The following is a 19,538-nucleotide window of genomic DNA, read 5'->3' on the forward strand; positions in this document are numbered from 1 at the left end:
AAGGAAAGAAGCCGGATACAAAAGCCCACATGTGACATGATCCCATTTATCCAAAAATTGCAGAAGAGGCAAATCTATAAAGAGAGAAATGTTAGTGGTTGGCAGGAGTGGAGAGTGACCGCTGGCAGCCGTGAGGTTTCTCTTTGTGGTGATGAAAACGTTCTGGAATTAGAGAGTGGTGATTGTTGCACAACTTTGTGACTCTGCTAGTAACCACTGAGTCAGATACTCCTTAAAGGGTGAATTTTATGGCGTATGAATTTTTTTCCTAATCTAAGATAGAGAAAAAGATCATAATGTGGAGCAAAAAAGCAAAACACCACAATCCCAGTTCTATAAGTTACAGAATGCAAACCCAAGCTGCCGTTTTCAGGGACCCGTGCTTAGGTGGTAAAACTATCCCAAAAATAAAAGTGACTATCCTAGGAGGCAGGGTTGCGATTTCTTCGGGCATTGGGGAGTTTGGGTTTGGAAGGGGCTTACAGGGGGCTCCTGGGGGTCAGCAATGCTGCACTTCTTGGAGAGGGGTGGTTTTCTGGCTGTGCATTTGGAAGTAACTCAATAAGCTGTGCATTTATGTAGCGTGCACTTTCCTATGATGTGTTATAGTTCACAATAAAAGTTTTTAATTTGTTAGAAAAAATCCACAAATAGGATTACTACGATTTGCTTAATCATTTCCATATTGTTGGCATTTTGATTGCTTCCAATTTTTCATTATTCTTAACAACACTGCAATTAACATTTTTGTGCATAAATCTCTTTCCACATTTTTAGTATTACCAACTCGGAATAGATTTCCATGTGGGAATAGCAAGTCAAAGGATTCAAATATTTGCAACTGATATTATAAGGCCTCAGACATAGTGTGCCCTTCTTGTGTTCCATGTGGGTTATGTCAACCCAGTGCTCCAGTTTTCCAGGCCTTTTGAATTCCGATTCTGGCTCTGCGGGTGTGAGCTGTCCCTGCAACGTGCCTATCGTGCTCACAAGCAAGGCCTTGCCTGCTCAGGTGTGAGTGGTCAGTCCCAGAGGCAGTGCCAGGAAGGCGGAGCCCTCGTGGGGACACTCCCTAGACTGCCCTGTGGCCTGCCCTGTGTCCCCTGCAGAGCTGCAACGCTGCCATGCCTTCCCCATTGACAATGGCAAAAGTTGGAAGCACAACTCTCATGCAAATGTATAAACGTGCCAAATGTTTTATTCAACTCATTTATTAACACGGGACCAGTAGATGGTAAAACTGACTCAAGGAAGAATTCAAGGAATGCCGATTTATGGAGTTAGTCAGTTGGGGAATGCTAAAATGAATTTGCTAATAGATATAAAACTATACAATGTCCTATAGGCTGATAAAATAGCAACCATTCATGCAACCTTCTTACCAGACAGAAATCTGCACGTTAAATGTAACTTCACAGTGCGTGGCTTTTAATCAAGTGGTAAAAAAAAAAATCAAAGTTAAACTCAGGCATATTCTACTAGCTAATTAAATAACCCTTAGGGAACCCTGTGACGCTGCCAGTGGCATCGTATGGCTCTGAAAGGGCTCATGCTAACCCTCGCGCTATTCCCAGGTGTTGGACAATTTTTCTAACACCACACTGCTTCAGCAGCCTTTACAAATCACTGTGCCTGTCTTCTACTTTTTTGAAAACCCTGAAAGATTCAGGTAGATAAGCTGTATATTTCAATACACACTGAGATATTATTTTTATGAGGAATATTTTTCTTATGTGAATAAGGCAGACAAAATTATAGGGGGACCAAATAACAGGAGATAGGAAAGATAAATGGGACAAAAATTAAGATTGTCAATCTGTTACCAATAACCAATAAATAATATTCACAATATGATAATAATAACATGGGTGCCATTTATTAAATATACATCAGGTGGCAAAAATTGTGCATTAGTACATTCATTTATATAACAAGTATCTTTTATGTGCATATTACCATCTTATGGGCCCTAGCACCTAAAATGTAAAGTTTTTGCTCTCACGGTGTTTACATTTTAAAGAGAGGAGAGACTATGAAAACTGAAAAAAACACAAATGCACACTCACACATCTTTGCATGTACAATTTTAGATTTCAAAAATGTCTTCGAGGAGCACTGGGGTGGGCAATAGGGTTAGGGTTTGGGCCGGGCGTCCCATGAGAAACCCTGGAGGCTCTCAGGAAGGCCAGCAGCCCCACTGGACGAGGAGGGACCTGCGGAGAGACAAGGAGCCCATCTGAGGATTTACGCAGCAAACAGCAGCACACGTGCTCCGCTCTCAGAGCCCTCTCTGGCTGCCCCGGGAGAAGCCCAGCGGGAAGGAATCCGAGCCTCGGGGTGCAGAGGCCATGCATTTAGGGCAGGGGACAGACGGCGGTTTGGACGGTCAGATTCTGTTGATATATTTGAGGTGGACGGGTTTGAAGAGGGGGAACCAAGATGATGCTAAGGCAAAAGGAAAACAGGACCCCTGCCCTGCCTTATCCTCCTGCCTACAATGGAAAACGTGGTGCAAGACGACAAAAATTCATCAACTAACCAAACAAACGTCCTAACACAGTGTAAACATGTCATGGATAGTCAAATATGTGAACATTTATATTAAAAAGCTATCATTTTGGCCTATCAAATTAGCAAATGGTTTTAAATGTTGTATATTAGTATTACCTTAACCAGCTAAAGGCCACTCTCACATCCTAAGAATGCAATGTACATGAATCAAAACACTCTAGAGGGAGATTTGAAAGTTTGTTTTCAAACATTTTCATTACTAATTCTACCTCTTAGACTATATTTTAAGGAAATAATTGAATGTGAAGCTGGATTTATGTTTGAGAGCAATAACTGCAATCATGATGAAGGAAACTTTGAAATAATATAAATATCTAAAAATAGGGAAATGATTAAATATATTATGGTACAACCATTGATACTACCACTAAAATCATACTTTGGAATAAATTCTGTCAATGTAAAATGGTCACGATGTAAATCATATTGAGTGCAAAAAGCACAAGAAAAAAAGACATGCATGTGTATGCAAATCGCAGAAAGCTAAATGGTTAATGATTTTTTCAAAAAGGTCAGAAAATAGAAAAACATTTTAAAAATCTCAACAGTGAACACATGTTACTTTTCTAATCAATAGCATCACACGCATTTTATAAGCTGTAAGCAGTCCCCAGTGCTTTTGGGCTCCCCGTGGCCCCTGTGGCAGGCCAGACGGAAGAGTTGTTTTCCGACCAGGTCGGGAAGTGTGGGGTGGCCTCGCCCAGGGGTGGCCCGCGCCCACCTGCCTCCGCTTGGGGGCCGTGTTCTCCCAGGGTGTCCTCTCGGTCACCCTTAGTTTGGATTTTCTTTCTCGTGGGCCCTACAGATTGGCCGGCCTCCCTTCGACTGCCCTTTGCTGCAGGGGCTCGTGCAGGGATTCCTTGAGCTCATCTCCACGTCCTTCTCTGAGGGAGCGGATCCTTGTAAGAGGCGGGTCATGCACTGAGTGCCAGTCACTTTTGCACTTTTGCAGGTAGTCACTGGGGTGGCCTCTCCAGGCCCAGGTCTGCAGCCCCACACTCAGAGGCAGCGCAGAGGTCCCAGGTCTCAGAGCAGTGCCATGCCCAACTGTCCTTCGGGACCCAGCCTGCTTTTTCTGGCCACCTTCCCTCTGTTACCTTAGGAGTGGGAGGGCCCTTTTCTCAGGTATGTGTGAACTTGGAAAACACAAAACCGAAGATACTGTCCCAGGCCATAACCAGTGAGTCTCAAAGCACACATGCAGCTTAACGGGTGCCGGATGCAAAAAGGAAACCAGATTTCTAGCCATTTTGGCTGCGTGGCCTGACTTCAAGAATTACGACTGCGGCAGGACTTTAAACAAGGGTTATTAGGCCGAGTGGCTGCGCCCATCGTTGGAGCAATGCTAAAATTTCACTGTCTTAAAGTCTTTGATGAGAAACATTCCTTTTGTGATCATTACACCTCTCCTGGTTTTTATGTAGCTTTTGGAGGAGACGCTGCTGAGGGGTAATTTAATCAGAACTCTCATAAAGTACACCTGCTTTCTGTCCGATCTGCACTGAGGGAAAAGTCCTCCGGCTGAAAGAGCATCTTCCATACTTTAATTTGATTTCCAGGCCTAATTACGTTTGCTTAAACTCAACACACCTAGTGATTTTATAAAGATGGCAATGTTGTGAGTGAAATATAGCTTTTGTACCTTCTAAAATGGGTTTTCTTTCTTGGAAATTGAGCTTCCATTATAATCCAACGGTACAGACATCCAAGAGAACTTATTTTGATGATATATTAAAGAAAATAACTTATGTAAAGTTTGATGAATTGACCATAGCCTCTTGATATGGGTAGTACAAATGATAATGGGTAGTATAGCTAGAAAAAATATCGACTAAGAACAACGGATTTTTGAAAATACCCATTTCTGTCAATTCTCCCAGGTGAGCAAACTCACCTCTTCTCCCTAAACTTCCCAGTTGTAGCAAAGAAAGGTCTTTGGACCCTGTCAGTCTTTCCCCTGAAATGCTTTGTGCACTTTTCCAGTCGGTTTCATTGCCAAACTCCAAGCCAAACTCCAAGCCAAACCTTAGGGCTCTCTATTTTTGTGACAAGCCTGAACTCTTGCAGTGTCTCATATTTCCTCTTTTTCTAGTCTCTCACCTCCTGATCTGTTTAAGACCTAAATCATCATTTTTTAGTATGTAAATTGCTTGATTAAAATCTTCATAATTGTCTCTTCAGTCAAAGCCAAGCTGTTTAGACTGATAGGAAAGAATAAATGAAAATAAAAATGAGAATATTAAAAGCAGCTTGTATTTACAGACACTATTGTAAATGTGTTGTACAGATTGAACTCATTAATTCTCACAATCAGTCACAATGTAGGTAAGATTATTTACCTATTTTCCAGATGTGGGAAGGAGGGCAGAGAGGCTGAGCTGTCTCTTCCCCCACTGACCAGTGTGGTGTGCCAAGCATGGGTGCCAGGGCAGCGAGACCCCTGAGCCCGGGCTTGAACATTATAGAAATGGGTGGATGATAGAAATGGGTTAATTGTTGACATTAATTGTGACAATGTATTTCTATAGCACTTAAGCTTCTTAAAACAATCTTACATATGCTAGTCTATTTGTTAATACATTATTTCATCCTCGTGGCTACAGCCACACATGAAAACTGAGTGCTTAATATGTCATTTTTGAATGAATGAAAAAGAAAATGACACTGTTTTTGATGAGTTATCCACAATTTTAAATGTCTCTGTTTAATGCCTCTGTTGTATCTATCTAAAATAGGCCAAACATTTTAATGAACCTCAGTGATGGCCGATGCCGGGTTTAGGGGATTTTTTTTTTTAAGAATTTAGGACAGTTTTTCCCGTTTGGCTTTCTAACTTGAAGGTAAAGAGACAAACCCTCTGCTTCCTAATTAAAACTCTCAATTGAAGGACCAAGATACCAATTGGAGAATTCACATTTATTTTGGTTTTGATAGCCAGCGTTCCAGCAAAGTGACGTAAGTGCAGTTTAACCCGACGAAAGCGCCCTAACACTGGCCAGCTCTGACCACATGCTCCTGAGGTGCTGACGACACTGAGGGTGGCACAGCAGCTGTCAGAAAACAGATTTGGTCTCCGTTGTCCATGCAGGATGAGCTGCCACTCGCCGTCAGGAGTCAACGCCTTATTTTCTTGGTCTTGGACATGCTCTGAAACATGAAAGGAACCACAAAAAGCCACCAGCTGAGATTGCTCTAACAGTCGAAAGAGTAAAGAGAGGTCAAGGGCCTCGGTGGTTTCAGTTTCCAGTTACAGTTTAAAAGTGGGAAGCTGAGTGGAGATGGGTAGCTTGGGAAATCCAAGACTTCTCAGCATTCCCAGATCCCGGCCTTGCAGGAGGGTTAGGGTGACTCTGTTTTTGAAATCATATCCATGGAAATAAGTAAGGATAAAACAGGATCCATTAAAGCACTTGAGGACTGCCTTTCTTTCTTAGAATTGAAATATTTAATTTTTCAATGAGCTGACATATGGAAACCACCTGGATATCTAGAACTGGTGCTTACTCAGCGAATGTTAGTTATACTTTGAATGTGAATTTGGAGATGCTGAAATTAGAGATGCTAAATTGAAATGAAAATCATGCCATGATGGGCACCAATTCATGTTAAAATGTACTCAGCTGGCAGCACTCGAGACTTGAATTGTCCATAACATTGTCCAAATTGGCCCAAATTGTTTCTCCCCTTCATAATCTTATGTGTTAAATAATCAGAAAATCATATTGCTTAGTGCCTTCATTAGCATTCATTTCTATTGTTTTTGTAGCATTCATTTCTATTGCTTTTGTACATTTCCATTTGTTATCTGATCTGTGTTTTAAATATTCAAATGTATTAAATATTTAAACACACGGGGTATTTCTTGTTATCGTTAGGTTATTACTTCCAAGCTTAATTGCACCATGGTAGGCAATGTGCTGTATATGAAAACAATTATTCTAAGGGTGCTGAAGCTTGCTTTATGGCTTAGGACTTATCCAAATTTTATAATTGTTCCATGAATATTTGAGAAAAATTGTATTCTGTAATCTTTAGGTGCTAGTTTCATATATGTCCATGAAATCTAGCCTGGGAGCTGTATCGTCAAGTTTTGCAATGTGTGTGGGGAGTGAGCACGCACATGTGTGCTCAGCCGACTGTAACTGAGATGTGTTTTGAAATTTCTTAATATACTGATGATTTGTCACATTGTTCCTTTCAATTAGCTTAATTATTGCTTTATATATTTTGATGCTATTTTAGGTGATTATGTTTAGAATCACTATCTCCCTCTGATGAAGTGAAACTTTTATTATAAGTTAGCAATTTTCTATACTTATTGAGGTGTTCAGCATCAAAAACCATTTTATTTGATATTAATATAGAGATATCAGCCTCTTTTGGTTAGTATTTGCCTGGTGTATCTTTTCTTACCTTTCACATTTGACATTTCAGTAATTTCTGTGTCCTTATGCTTTATGCTAGCATGTTATAAGAATCATATAGCTAAATTAGTTTTTTTTTAAATCGTATAACAGTTTGTGCCCTAAATTTCACTGATCTGTTTAGACTCTTCGCCTTTTTCAGTATCAAATGTTTGGTTTTATTTATCTTAAATTATTTGTTCATATTTTAGCACTTTTTAATATTATTTTTCCCTTTTTTCCCTCCTTAGAGTACTGCATGTCCTTCTCCCCTTGTTCCATTACCTGTCTCCTATGGGAATATGTGTGTACACTATTTTTTTTCCTTTAGGAGTCCATGTCATCCTTGGTTCTGGAAAATCCCGAAGCTTTATCTTGTAAAATAAAAGTGGAGTCTATTAGAAACAAAGACTGAGTGTGGAGTGAACACGGTGGGGCGCTGGGGAGGCAGCGGCCTGGCCCTTTCCAGCTGAGGGCTGTGGCCACCGTCGGCACTAATCAGGAGGCCAGGTGCTGAGCTTTGCTGGCTGGCCTTGGCCTTGGCCGGTCCCGGCCCTGTGCAGCGGGTCTGCCGGTGCCGGCCATGCAGGGGGCTGACCTGTGCGCGGCTCTGCCTGCTGCGGGTGCACCTTCTGGGCGCCTGGGCTGGCAGGCGACCGGTCAGCGGTCATTGCTTCGTCATCTGAGTGGGACGACGGTTGCCTACCCAAAAGAAGATTTCTGAAGACAAGAGGTTAAATCAGAGACTGCCTGTGTTTCATTTCTTTCTCATGAGGAAGGGAGCCCACCAGACAAGCGGAGCCGGGGAGAGCACAGGAACAGATGCTACAGGCCCTGACGCGGGCCCCCGCTCCCCGCACCCACCAGCTGGAGCTGGGGCGCAGCCTTGAGCGCGAAAGCAAATCCAACCGGGAAGAGACTCGACCCCCCTTAGGCAGGCCTGGGGTCACAGTTACAGCCCCCTTGAGCGGACGTGGATTTGGGGACAGAAATTGGCCTAGAGGAATCAGGACTTAAGCAAGGAGCCAGGATGTGGGAGGTTAAGAAACAGGACTGCGGAGAGGATGGACAAGCAGATCTGAGCCATGTTGTTTCCACGAAGAGGCCATTTTCCCTACTTCTCTCATCTCAGTCAGAACTGCACCTTGATGTGACGAGGCTGGACCTTCCCGTTCTGTCCTCCATGCCTGTGTACATCTCATTCCTTGTCACACAGTGTTCCCTCTGTAGTGTCTTCAGGACTTCTAAAAATCCTTATTAAGAAATTGTGGGTTTACGAAACAATCGTGCATAAAACGCAGGATTCCCATTCACCACCTGTTATTAACACTGTGAGTTGGTACGAAGCGTTGGCACATTTCTCTCATTGTCTGTTAACGACAGCCCACGGCCTAACCTAAGGTTGACTGCGCAGTGTACGTTTGTGGATCTTGTTAAGGCAATTGTTCTATTACTGTATAAAAATCTACTATTTCCCCTTTTACTCCTGTTCGGATCTGCATTTCAGGCATGTTGATTGCACTCACAGCACTGTGCTGCCATCACCAAACGTTTCCATCATTCTAAATTGGGACAGCACACTGTAAGGCTTCACTTTCCTCTCCCTAAGCCCACCCCATCCCCTAGTAGCCTTTATTCTAGATTCTGATTCCATGAGCTTATTTATTATAATTATTTCAAATCGCTGAGATCACAGAAAATTTGTCTTTTTGTGTCTGACTCATTTCACTCAACCTGATATCCTCAAGGCTCATCCATGTTGTCACATGTGTCAGGACTTTGTTCCTTTTTCATGGCTGAATAATATTCCTTTGTCTGCATGTACCGCAATGTGTTTATCCACTCATTGGCCAATCGACACTTGGGGTGCTTTCCTGTTTTGGAATTGTGAATAGGGCCACCATGAATACTGGTGTGCAAATATGTTTGAGTCTCTGCTTTAAATTCTTTCTGGCATTTACCTAGCAGTGTATACACTTATCAGTGCTGGAACAGCTGGAGGGTCATATGGGGAAAAAAGTGGATCTTGGCATTTGCCTCACAACATGTACAAACGAATGACTTTAATACAGCATAGGCCTAAACATAAAAGTTAAAACTGCAAAACTCCTGAAAGAAAACAGAAGAAAATCTTCATGATCTTGGGTTTGGCAAGACTTCTTAGTACATGTACAAAATAACCATAAAAGAAAAAAACAATAAACTGGACTTCAACAAAATAAAAAAAAGTTTCTGCTCTTGAAGATACCATAAATATGCAGGCCACAGAGCAGAAAAAAATATTTCCAATATATCTCTATCTGAAAAATAGATACATGAACAAAATAAATTTTATGACTCAAACATAAGAAAATAACCCAATAAAAACTGGGTAGACAAGATCTTTTGAAAAGATCCTTTATGACATCCAGCAAGCACATGACAAGACACATCATTCATCATCAGAAAAATACAAAACAAAATCATGAGGTACCATGTCATTGGCACTAGGATGGCTAACATTTAAAAGACTGGTAATGTTAAGTGTTGATGAGGGTCTGACTTAGCTAGAACTCTCTATATCAACGCTGCCAATACAAAATAGCACAAACACCCTGGAAAAGAGTTTGCAATTTTCTTATAAAGTTAGACATGTACTTACCTTGTGATACAACTTGACTCTTATGTATTTATCCAAAAAAATGAAAACACTTGTTACAGAAAGTTTTGTATTTGAATGCTCATAGTAACCTTATTTGTAATAGCTCAAAACTGGAAATAGCCTAAATGACCAAAAAGCAAATGGATAAACTGATTGTGGTATATCCTACAATGAAACACTACTCAGCAATTGAAAGGAAAAAACTGTGGGTGAACACAACAACATGGCTGAATCACAAAATCATTATGATGTGCAAAAGAAGTCAGACACAGAAGTTCAGATACTATACGATTACAGTTTTATGAAATTGCAGAAAGATTTAAACCATGGTGATGGATGATGCAAGCTATGTGGCATTTGTCTACAAAGAGGAATGAAGTTCCTTTGGGGTGATGGAAATGTTCTTCATCTTGATTGGAGTGCTGTTTGCACATGTGTAAACATCTGTCAAAATTTCTTGATTGTGCCCTTACAGCAGGTATACTTTATCGTATGCGAATTATAACTTTCAGCTACCCACGCCCGCCTGCGCCCCCAGCCCCCACGCCCACCCGCGCCTCCTGCACGCTCTTTACTTGTTCACTGTTGGTGCTTCTTCCTGTGTCTGGAATCTTCCCCCGTACTCGGGGCCTCCCAACATCTACTATTTCCCTTGTTTCTTATTTTTAGACTTTCTCTCTCTGTCATTGACCTGTTGCATTAGCATTCGAATGTGCTCACCTTCCTTCTTTCTTCAAATCAAAGCAAAACACCCTCCAAGGACCACGTTTTCCTCTCTATCTTAAGGCCACCCTTTCCCCTTCCTTTTCACAACTGAATTTAAGCACATCAGCTCTGTTGTCTCAATGTTCTCTTACTCCTTAACCCACTACTCTCTGGCTTCTTTCTTATGTTAACACTCCTAAACTCCCTTTGTTTGTTATCATTTGTTTGGTAAATCTTTTTCTATCTGATTTTAGGTCTGTCTTTTGTAATCCACAGAGTTGGATGTTATTTAACTCAATAAGGAGGGTCAATGTTATGATAATACAACTTAAATGGTTCATATTTATCAGGATGACTCGTTGATTTGGAATTTTTCCATATCATCTTTTGCATATTCTATTAACCACATTTTCTTGTTTCTTTCTTCCCCCTTTCTCTAGATTTTGGTTTCCTTAATTTAGTTTTTATATTTTTCTATTTTTCCTCTTCAATAATTTGAAAATTACACTTCATTTTTTTCTATTCCTTTAGTGAATTCCCTTAAATTTCTCACACACCTATTTATAGGTGTTTTCTATGGAAGTTTTCTAAATAAAATAAGGACTTTAGATCATCTTCACTCAGGAATCTTATTTCCAGATCATTATTTAGACTTGATTATAACCTTTACTGGTTTATTTGCTCATTGTAAGACTCAACCTAAGTTTAGTTTCCACGAAAAAAATGACAGCAGGCAGGAAAAAGGGAGGGCCTCAGATGCAAGCTTAGAACTGACGCCAAATCCGTAACAGCCAGGATCGTTAAAAATGTAAAACATAAATGGTCATAGTGATGAATACACAACTCTGTGATGATATTGTGAGCCACTGATTGTACACCACGTACGGAATGTTTGGGTGTTAAGAATGTATGTATTTGTATGTTGTATCAATAAAAAATTTTTTTAAATGTAAAAACTTAAACAAAGGGGGAACTTCGGTAGGAAGTTCAAATTAGTTACATGACAGGGATAGGCTGTAACCTCTGGAACATCCAATTGGCAGACAGTCAGGGGAGGGAATGCGGGATAGATAAATATTGCTGCTTTTAGTCGCTCAGCGCGTGCTAGCCATTTCTCGGGTGGGCGCCCGTTCTCGGAAGATGGTGAATAATTTCTTTTCTTCTCCACATTCGGGTGAGCGTTGATTCTCTTTCAAGTATGGTGTTCTTTCTAACATCATCATTTTATCTTACATTCAACAAATTTTTCTTTCTTTGAGAAGTTTATTTATTTTATTTTCCTGGTGTCATTGCCAGTCAGAAATGATCTGTGGGTGCTGAATTTTCTGAACGCTTGCCTGTCTTAAAATATCTGTACTTAATCTTCTCAGATTGTCTTAATATGATATTCCAGCTTTAAAATAATTTTCTATTAAATTTGATTACTTCCTTTCTTCACTTCTTGGCCTCCAGTGTTATCTATAGAATTTTATGCCAATTTTATTTTTGATCTCTTGTTGGTAAGTTGCTTATTTTTTCTGGAATCTTAGGATTTTTCTTCTTTATTTTTTGAATCTGAAAAAATTTCACCATTATAGAACTAAAAATGGGTCTTTTAAAAGCCATTTCTCCTCCCTGACATTGTGCAGACTTTTCAATCTGCAGGTTTGTGTCAGTCTTCAGAACTTTTCCTCCATTATTTACTTGATTCTTTCTTTCCTCCCTTTCTCTGTTCTCCTTCTAAAATTCTTTTGAGACAGATGCTGGGTTTATCAATCAACACTGTGAAGCTCAACTTTTCTTTGGTATTTTCTCTTTTTTTGTTTTCTCTTCTGTGTTCTGAAATTTCCAGATTGATTTTATTCAACTCACTGTTTCACCCTTCTTCTGTGTCATTTTTGCTCTTCAGATGATTTACTGAAGTTTTCTTTTCAACAACTGCATTTTAAATTTGCAACATCTTGGTGTATTTATTTGTCATGGATGCAATATTTCCTGAAATCTTTCAGAGGGTATTAATGGTACTTATTTTTAAAGTGTTTTGTTTGTGTTATTATTTTTCAGGTGTTTGTTGTGTTTCATGCACAGTATTTGTTGTCTGCCTTTCCATGGTTTGGCAACCTCTCTTCATCGTTCATGCTCCTTATGTTTACAGAGCCCTGCCGTGCCTGGCAGCTGTGGGTGAGGGTTTGGTTGTGCCACTGGGACCGTGTGGAGACATTTGTCTCGTGGGAGAGGACAGTGGGATGGGAGGTCACAGCCCCAGAAAACGTCGCTTTGCCACTCCAGCCCAGCACCACTGGCCCCATGCTCCGTTTCCCTCGTATTTGTAATTTGGGTCCCAGTTGGTCTTGCCCTCGTGTTTGTTGATTTTGTGCTTGGAGCTCACCTGGAATCTGGTCCCGCTTCCATGGAGACTCTTTCCTGCATATCTTCGGGTGGTCTCTCCCCAGGTTTGTTTTATCATTGATCTGAGTCTATCAGATTTCTATCCTGCAAAGTCTCTGGTCCATCCTCAAAATCTCTGGTCCATTAATGGTTCTCTTTCTTATCCCTTTAATTCTTTGTAAATTTATTAAAAGAGTAAATAACTTTACTGCCCTTGAACCACTAGGGAAAGGGGTGGAGGGAACAGAAGTAAGTTAAGGGAGAATGAGAGCAGTGCAGAACCCACAAGCACAAGCTGGAGCCCGGGAGGACACACTAAAACCCAGGTCCTCTCTCACTGCTGCTGGCCTTGGGGGAACAGGGGTCCTGCAAAAGCAGGGCCCTTTAATGTGGAGCTGAACACGGCCCCTGGCCCAGGAGTTGGTGAAGCTAGAGGAGGATCTAGGGAAGACAGCGTGGTTGCAGATCCAATCAGCTGCCTGATGAGGTGAGTCTGCAGCTCAAAAACAAGGCTCATGAGCCACAAAATGCCTGTTGACTCCCTTCCACCTCTAAGCCTCACACCAGAATCTTGTCTGTGGCCCACCCTAACTGCAAACGCTCTGGGGAAAATAGTCCAGCCTAGCTGTGCAGACACGTCACAAAGCCACTGTAGGGTAAGATACCCAAATCAATTCTACATATGCAAATTTCTTGGTACCATTTTGAAATCCTCAATCCAGGCTTACTTTGCCTTCATCGCTAATACTACTGTTTCTTCATATTCCCGCACATAGGCCCGAACCATTATTTTTGCCCCAGGAGATGCATGGCTCTTTTCTTCCTCTAAGTATTGGATTTTCTGACACCCTATCAGTAAGGGGAAAACTGTCATAATTTCCAAATGGTGCCATCCACATCCTCATGTAGCACTGATTTCTTTTGGCAGGGACCAAGCCACTTGGGCAGAGATCACCTGAACCATCTCCAAATGCTCCACTTTTCTCAGACACACGAGTTTCCATGAAAGTTGAGACTCGGAATTAGTACCACATTCACTGCAGATCAGCTATGCAAACCAAACCTATAATGACTGCAGTTTATATACCAATGTAACAAGTCATCAGCTAGTCTCATAATCTTAACTACACTTAAAGCTGAGACCAATAGGTGCAAAAATAGGAAATTGGATCTCTCTCCTCTGCCAGAGACCAGGTAGCAGGACAGGGAGAGAAGTAGTAGATGGACAAGCCGAGCTTCCACAATTTTGTAGGGCTAGAGTACATGCGATCCCATGGCCAAATGGGAAACATGGAAATCATCACATTTCAGCTCCTCCTGATAGGCCCTCCTTGGCGAGCACCCACATCCCAGGGGACCTCAAAGGGAGATGCTGTGTGCTTGGCTTAGGGCAGAAGCAGGGCAGGGGCTTGAGAGACACCAACCAGGAAGTGCGTCCCTGCCACCTGAGTGGGGCATGTCCATAAAGAGCCCGGGAGGGTCTCAAAGGCACCTGCGTTGGCACATTCGCTACCCAGAGAGAAAAGCATCAGTCAATTAGAAAGTTCTTCACCCTTCCCTGTTCTCTGTCCTCAACGGCTCCAAAGTTGAGAGAGTAAGAAATGGCAGAACCATAGAGGAGAAAGAGAAGGTGAAAAAGTCCAGGGGATGGGACAGTGCAAAGGCCACCCTTGCGGTCTGCGCTGATGCGGGAGCCAGGGGACAGGGGCGGGAGATGGGGAGAAACGCATTTCACCGGAGACCACAGGCAACCTCTATCACAGCCAGACTCGGGCTTTACAAAACATTTTAATGTGAAAATATTCAAATTTACACAAAATTAGAGAGACGAGTAAAATAAATCCCCAAATACCTGTCATCCAACGTCAACAATTATCCGCATCTCGCTGGTCTTGGTTTGTCTTTCTTTTTCCTTTTTATTTTTCTCTGGAGTATTTTAAAGCAAAGTACAAATAGTACATCATTTCACCAAAACGCACTTCATTTGCATCTCCAACTTATACAGAGATTTCTTTTTAGCATAATCAGCAAAATATAAAGTAACTTAGAATTGACTTTTTTAATATCCTGAAACGAGGCTATCACTGCTGAAGGTGAATGGGAAGTTGTTATAAGACAAAGTGGAAAAAGGAAACTTGACTAAGAGGTTTGAAGTTCATGGTGGGAGAAAAGTAAAGTTGTTTCCAGATTGTACCAACTTCAAAATATCAATAAACTAATTATTCATGTTTGATTATATGTAAACTCTGCATTTTTTCAGACTTTGTCTGGCACAAACAGAAAAGGGGCCATAGCTTGATGTGTGCAGCTTTGACTTCAGCAATAGGAGATGCTCTGCCAATGCCTCCTTTTTTCCACAATAATTCACGCAACTCAATCAAATATAATTTACAATGGGCAACTTGTCATAGACATTATTTATCAATTATGTTGCTTAATCATTTTAAGCCTTAGTTTTTTTCATGTGTAAAATATTATCCACCAGATAGGTTTGCATAAGGCAAAATGAAAAAAGTATGTAAGAACACAGTGTAGTGCCTGGAGCACAAAAAATTCAGTTTATCCACCCATTCAGTCGATGAATATTTACTTGATTTCCTCTGATTTTCGTGGCACTGTGTTAGGAAATACAACGTGGATCAGGAACAGCTGTAACAGCTCTGCCTTCAGGACTCTTACATTCTGGTGGATGTGAAGGAGACAACACGGTTTTACCCAGCTTATCACTTAATTACAAGTGTGAAGGTCCAGGAAGCATAAGGACGCAGTGAAATTACAGCAAGTGGCACTCATCTGAGAATTTGGGAAAGCTTTCTTGAGGAACTGCCATTGCAAGCTGAACTCTGAAGCTGGGGTAAGAAATACAGCAAAGCAAAGGGGGTGAGCAGAGAATTTCCTAGGCAAACAACAGAAAGAATAGCAAACACAAAGGTTTTAAGGAGGAGCATTTGCTTTGGGCATTTGAGGAACTGGACGAAGGGCTGGTGGGCTGAGCTGAGACAGTGAGGGGAGCAGACCAGGCACAGCTGCCCATGGGGAAAGCATGGTCCATCTTCATCCTGAGAGCAGGGAACCGCGAGGAGTGGAATGGCCCCAAGAGGTCAATACCATGACTTGATTTACCTAGGAAAATAAATAACTCTGGCTGCAGGGCAGAAAATGAATTGGTAGGGGGTCAGGGGCAGAACTGGAGTTAAGAGGCGACTCTAATCCCGTGAGTACTTTCTCGTAAAGAGGCAATTCACAGCTGAAAAGAGAGAGAATCGCATAGCATCTGCCATGGAACTAGCCTGCACTCATATTCCATCAAGATCAACCATGCTGTGGGGCCCTTGGGCCCTTGAGAGTTTAAGCAGGTAAGTGGCAAAGCTGAGACTGAAGACCAGGTGTCCCTGCCTCCAAGTTCAGTAACTTCATGCACACCAATAGCTCTAGCCATTGCAAGGTCATTGGCAGACACCTCCACTTCCCTGGACCTTGAGTGAGAAGAAAGAGGGACATGGGAAATGAATGCCGACAATATTCCTTAATAAGTAATAAAAATTCCAACAACGGAATTTTTAGAGAGAGCACCCCTACTTAGTTCACAAATAAACCCTTTTGGAAATTTGTCTGCTTGGGTTTGTTCTTTAAAAACTGTATCGTTGTTCTCTTGTTACCTCTTCGTGGAAGGTAATTAACTTGTGTCTTCGGCCACACAGATTCCGTGTCTGACTCATGACCATGCAAGGTGTAACATCTGATTTATCATTCTTATAAAAGAGAAATCATTTCAATATTCAAAGCCATCAAGCAGAGACTATTTTCACTTCATCTCCTAATGGCATTTTGGTAGAGCATCGTTGAGGTTCAGGAAATGAGTTGCTATACAAAATGGGGTATTTGGGCAGTTTTCTACAGAGAAGAATGTTCTGCATCAGATGGGCTGTCCCTGCAGCCTTGCTGTCTGTCTGTGCTCTGGTGCATAAATTAAGCTTTTGGTCATCAGTGAGGAGAGGGCTTATCAGAGTGCTGTGGACACCTGGCCTCAGAGGCCGAGGTTTAAGCTCTGTAACAGAATATTAAGGTTTATGGAGCACCCGATGGCAGCGAGGGTCTCAGAGTGGCTGGCGTTTGCTGTTTTCCAGCTTGTCTGGAGTCTGTTAGAGAGAGTGTGATTTGCAATACACCAGGCTATAAGTATGGAAAAACCCCAAAGTGCTTTTCCTCCTCCTGGACTGGTGAGTTGGTAGAAATCCTTTGTGGCTGTTTGACTCTGGAATAAATATTAGAGTAACCTGAGATTGTACCCATTTTATGGTATCCTTCCTGAGCTAAGGTTCTCTTCCTCATAGAAACTGTCCGTGCTACTGTGCCTTCCCAGGACCCTGCACAAGGGTTCTTTCTCTCGTCACTGTTGGGAAATGCTCCTGCCTTTATCACTGGAGAGAAGACGTTCTTCTAGAACCCCCCCCCTTATAATATAGCATCTTTTTTCTAAGGCATTATGCAGCTATTTATACTGATATAATATTCTCTGGTAAAAGATTTCATATGAAATGTTACTTTTTAATCAAACCTGGTAACCATAGGGGATGGGCCAGCCATCTGCCATTGTTTGTTCATATATTCAATCCCTGTCGCATCCTCTGCCGTGTCACACACTCTTCTAAAGCCAGAGGCAGCTCCTGCCTGCTCCATATCCCATCACCGGGCAGGGGAAGGGGACAGGGCAGAGGAAGGAAAGAATAACGAATAAATGACGCCTGGCAGGCTGAATCCGTAAGCTGAAATGAGTTTTGACTGTGGTAAGTGCCCGACGGAAACAAGCAGGGAGACGAGACAGAGTGCTGCTGGAAACCATGGTAGATGCAGATGGTCAGGAGTGTCTCTGGTGGGAGACCTTGAGCAGAGGCAGGCGCTCCTGCCCCCCATGCTGGCCTTAGGGCATCCCTGCGTGGAGCAGAGCCACAAGCTGTGGATCCGAGTGCTGGGGGCTGGACGTGCCCGGCTTCCCTCGAGGAGCGTCCCGTTGGGGCGAGGGGGGATGGGGGTGCCTCCTGCTCTGTTTCTTTGGAAGAATCTGTCTGCAAAATAAGCTAACAACCGACAGAGGAGGGGCAGCGGGTGACGGTTGGTTAGATCTTCTGCCGCGACCCCCTGCCAGCTGGGCACAGCCATTTCACTCGCTCACCCAAGTGGCAAAGTGGGTGCAGTCCTTGACGGCGCAGGGGTGCAGGGGAGCTCACCGTGGTTGGTGAGTGGATGCCGCGACCTCCGCTGGCCACACGAGCTTTTCTGCGCCTTTAGAGGAGACCATCAAGTGAATTGTGGTCTCAAGAGAATGAACCCCAAAGGCTGAGGCTGTACACTTTTTACCTTCCTGGCTTGTCTTCACAAATCTGAGCACGTTGCAGCAGAAGCTCTCGCAGGAAGTTCCTCTGGTAACACATCACTGAGAACTTTCTCAGATGTGTTCCGGGGAGAGCGACGAGATCACCCTGCCTGCCTGACGGCCCGCCCTGCGGGAGAAAGAGGCTCTGCCGCCACACCCTGGTTCCCACAATCGCCCGTCTGTCCCTTCCTTGACGGTGCCGGAGCTGGGGACTTGGTGATAAACAGGGCCGGTTCCTACAGCTTGCCAGTTTCTTGTAAACAGCACAAAGGCTCCTTGGAAACAGAATTCTGTTTTTCTCAGTACTCTGGTGCCATCTGGAGTCTGATATTAAATTCACATCCGATAACCTAAATCTGCGAAGCAGGCCCAGATGCTGGCAAAAAGGGACAAGTATATAGTTCATAAATTAAGACCTTACTTTGCATCCATAAAGGTAAAACGAAGAACCGAGATGAGGGTATCATTTGGGTCATTTTTGTCACGTGGCATTCCTAGTGTAAAATCGAACGGCATTGTTTATCCCCAGTTTCAGGAGTGGAAAGAGTGAGTGTGCAGACGGGGCCCGCAGTGAAACGGCCTGCCAGGCTATGCGCGTGCTCCCTCCCTCTTGCATTTAGTAGAGTCAAGCTTAAACTGCATCCACCAGAGTCCAGAGCGGGACGGACAGGAGGAAGCGATGAGAGCGATTTTGTTCATGCTCAGGGGTTCTCAGGAGGGTCTGCTGGGCCCACACCCCAGTTCCACCACGGACGGGCTGTGTGATCTTGAACAAGTTATCCAGCCTTTCTGTTCTTATTTGTCTCCCCATTAGGGTTTAGTGGTCTGAGGTTTTAGGGTTATTGTGAGAATTAAATGGCATGACATGTGTGAAGGGGTCTCGGCAACGCCCGAGGGGCGGCGCTCAGCGGAAGCAGCATTTATCAGGTGCGGGTGGGCCCTTCTGTGGACCTCATGTGGGCCTTTCCCGAGAGGGGAGCCTGGCTGGCGCGTGCTCCCCGAGAGGGCTAAGCAGCTCCCAGGCCCTCCTTCCCGTGTGGGGTGCCATCAGGCCATGCAAGCAGCTGGACGTAGGCAGACGGAATTCTGGCTTTGTTCTCAGATCCAGTCGTGCTCCAATTGCTGCCTGAAATCGCGCCACTGGAACCGTGGCAGACGAAACCAGTGAGTCTTTCAGGTGCTAACGCTGGGGGGTGAACAAGGGCTGAGCCTCCCTGGGAGAAAGACTTATGGGGTGGAGGATTGCCAGCAACCCTAGAACAACACAGGCTTATTGTGGAGAATCCCATCGCAGATGCCCCGATGAAGATGTGGGGACACACACGGGGGGGGGGCGAAAGCCCCAGTGGTGGCAGCGTGGACGGGAGGGCCATGCCTCCTGGCACTGTGCATCAGAGGACCATGAGGGGAGGCAGAGGGAGTGCCACCTGCCGTGGACCTGAGGTCTGCTCAGTGAAACACGGGGGGCCCTGGAATA

At 43.3% G+C, this 19,538-nt stretch overlaps 2 long non-coding RNA genes across 2 annotated transcripts in view; one reads left to right on the forward strand and one right to left on the reverse strand.

The window, feature by feature from the left end:
- Positions 1-5,466: 5,466 nt before the first annotated feature.
- Positions 5,467-18,400, reverse strand: LOC143652614 (uncharacterized). Its single transcript, XR_013160792.1, has 2 exons — positions 18,046-18,400; positions 5,467-5,718 (listed from the first exon to the last, which is right to left on the reverse strand). It is a non-coding gene; the product is annotated as an uncharacterized LOC143652614 (long non-coding RNA).
- Positions 17,316-19,538, forward strand: part of LOC143652613 (uncharacterized) — a 43,826-nt gene continuing 41,603 nt past the window's right edge. Inside the window, exon 1 of the long non-coding RNA XR_013160790.1 lies at positions 17,316-17,474. This is a non-coding gene — a long non-coding RNA (uncharacterized LOC143652613). The remainder of the gene's footprint in view (positions 17,475-19,538) is intronic.

The sequence above is a fragment of the Tamandua tetradactyla genome, chromosome 12, assembly GCF_023851605.1.
Source record: "Tamandua tetradactyla isolate mTamTet1 chromosome 12, mTamTet1.pri, whole genome shotgun sequence".
NCBI lineage: Eukaryota > Metazoa > Chordata > Mammalia > Pilosa > Myrmecophagidae > Tamandua > Tamandua tetradactyla.